Source organism: Nematolebias whitei, chromosome 3, assembly GCF_014905685.2.
Source record: "Nematolebias whitei isolate Nwh7 chromosome 3, NemWhi1, whole genome shotgun sequence".
In the NCBI taxonomy this organism is placed as follows: domain Eukaryota; kingdom Metazoa; phylum Chordata; class Actinopteri; order Cyprinodontiformes; family Rivulidae; genus Nematolebias; species Nematolebias whitei.
Genome location: NC_056500.1, coordinates 45458010 through 45460930, shown reverse-complemented (window position 1 = coordinate 45460930; position 2921 = coordinate 45458010). Strand labels below are relative to the sequence as shown.

General features: G+C 39.3%; 1 protein-coding gene across 1 annotated transcript in view; it reads right to left on the bottom strand.

Moving 5' to 3' along the window:
- The window catches only part of LOC119408171 (tetratricopeptide repeat protein 39C), a 16585-nt gene that overhangs the window by 1806 nt on the left and 11858 nt on the right, over positions 1-2921 (bottom strand). The gene's annotated exons all lie outside the window — the stretch shown is intronic.

The window sequence follows — 2921 nt, the reverse complement described above, 5'->3', positions numbered from 1 at the left end:
GAGGCTAGCAGGACATGTACGAGGCTAGCAGGACATGTACGAGGCTAGCAGGACATGTATGAGGCTAGCAGGACATGTATGAGGCTAGCAGGACATGTACGAGGACAGCAGGACATGTATGAGGCTAGCAGGACATGTACGAGGCTAGCAGGACATGTACGAGGCTAGCAGGACATGTATGAGGCTAGCAGGACATGTATGAGGCTAGCAGGACATGTACAAGGACAGCAGGACATGTATGAGGCTAGCAGGACATGTACGAGGCTAGCAGGACATGTACGAGGCTAGCAGGACATGTACGAGGACAGCAGGACATGTATGAGGACAGCAGGACATGTATGAGGCTAGCAGGACAGTGGTGAGATGTTCTGCAGGAGTGACAGCTTCAAAGTTGCATTGGATGACTTTGGTTTATAAGTCTCTTATTGGCATGCTTCCACATTATTTATGTACTTTTATACGAAGAATGGACAGTAGTTATGTCTTACGCTCTAAGGACTGTTTGCATCTTCATGTTCCTCGTGTGCGAACAGAAAAGGGCAAGAAAGCTTTTAGCTTTTCTGCCCCCTCAGCTTTGAATGCCTTGCAAGCTGAATTAAAACTGACAGAACTTGTTACTTTGAGAGTTTTTTGCAAACTTTAAAAAAACCGACAAAGGATATCTTGTCAACAGTGCCTGTGTTTTAGATCTTAAATTGTTTTAAATAATTATTGCCATTTACTGTTATACTGTATGTTTTATATTTTTTATATATTTCTGAAGTCTTCATTTAATCTTGCTACTTGTTTTGTTTTTATGACGTGTGCTGCTGTTGCCTGTTCTTGGCCAGGTCACCCTTGAGAAAGAGGTCTTGATCTCAATGGGTTTTTATCTGGTTAAATAAAGGTTTAATAAAAATTAAAAAAGTGCAGGTGGAAATTATTTTTTTTCATTCAACCTTTATTTAAACAGGTAAATCCCATCGAGCTATGAGGACTCATTTACAAGAGAGACCTGGATTTTAACAAAGAATGATGACAACAACAACAATAGACAATCACAAATGATTCATACAAATTTGTTTTTTTTTTGTTATTTTCTTACAATTGAAAACAAAATGATAATTCTGAATATAAAAATGAAAAAGGAACAAACAAACAAATAAAAACCAGCTAGATTACGAGGCGGTGTAAAAAACTAAAAACTGGAACATGTCTGTGTTGGTTTTGCCAGGAACTAAACAGAAGTCACTTAGAGAGGTCAAGGTCGAGAGCTTCAGATCTTTTTGTAAGATGTTCCAGGAAACAGGAGCGGAGTAGGAGAAGGCCCTTTTGTCTAGTTCAGTCCTCATTGAGGGAACACTGCAGGTAATAATGTCCTGAGAGCGCACGCTGTAGCTGCACTCACTTAGAGACATGTAGGAGGAGATGTATGAAGGCAACAGACCAAGAAGTGATTTAAAGATGAAAATGTACCAGTGAGAGAGTCTGCGTGAAGTTAATGATGTCCAGTTAACCAGTGAATACAGGGTGCAGTGGTGGGTACGATAATCACAGCCAGTTATGAATCTTAGTGCACCATGATAGACAGCATCAAACATCTGCAGGGTTCTTGTAGGAGCGTTCATGTAAATAATGTCACCATAATCAATGACGGGGAGAAAAGTCACAGATACAAGGTGTTTCCTAGCATTCAGAGTTAGACAGGATCTGTTTCTGAAAAATAAACCCAGTTTAACTTTCAATTTCCTTACTAGGTTTTCCACGTGAAGCTTAAAGGAAAGATGCGAGTTGACCAAGATACCCATTGGATTACATCAAGGATCAGCTCTGAGCCTTGTTTCAACTTTTGCCCATTTACACTGCCCCTAATAAGCCCCAACTCTGGGCAGCCCGCCACAGAAAGAACCCTTTAGCACCAGTATTTTAGCTGATTTGAGGCTGATTCAGGACCTCTTTTCGTCCCTGCTTCTCTGGTGGGACTGAGCGAGCTCAGTCGAGCTGAGTCCAGACCGAAACGTGAATGCAGGACTCTGATTGATCAGGGGGAGGAGTCACTGGATCTCTGAAACTTTTCACCAATCCGCCATTTGCAATTTCTCGGGACGCGGAGCAGCGGCTGGATCTATGTTTAAGATTTTGTGTTTAATGTGTTTAATGCTGAAGTTCAGGTGTTTGGTGACGGACAACAAAATTCGAACGAGCGGAGTCACCGCGGAGGATCATACGAGCTGCAGACCTGTTGAAGCCCGCAAGGTCGGACCCCGAGCCCCAGTCTCGTCTGCTCACAAAGGCCGGATTCGAGCCCTGGCAGGCGAGAGGGCCGAGACGAAGGGTGGAAACTTTTTTTTTTTAAAAACATTTTATGTATAAAAAAATAATTTTTTTATCAGTGAAAATTAAAAATAAATAAACGGTGCCAGCTTTATCATGAAATCCTGTTTTTACTTTGACTTTATTAAATAATCTGTTAATTCAGCTGAAAAATCATGAAAAGACTAAATTATTGGATCTCAGAAATATTTCCCTCAAATATGTTTAAAGAAGAGATACGGATTTTAGTTCAACTTTATTCTAACCCACAGATGTACAAATCACAAAACAAGCATTACACTTTAAATTAAAGTTTTAAATCAAAGCTAAACTTTAATTCAAAGATAAAAATAATCTGTATACAAGAAACAAAACCACAATGAGTGCAAATACATCAAATGATGAAGAAAAATATAGAATTTTAAATATAAATATCCTGATGCATGCTCAATAATCCAGGTAGAAAAATCTAAAAAAAGTTAAGTCTGGTCCTCTGGACAATCAAAAAGCAAAACAACAAAACAAACACACAAAAAAAGTAGAAACATTTCGTCTTTCATCCGAAAGACTTCTTCAAAAATTTAAATCTAAATGACCCTAACAGATTCTGGAAAACAATTAAATCTCTC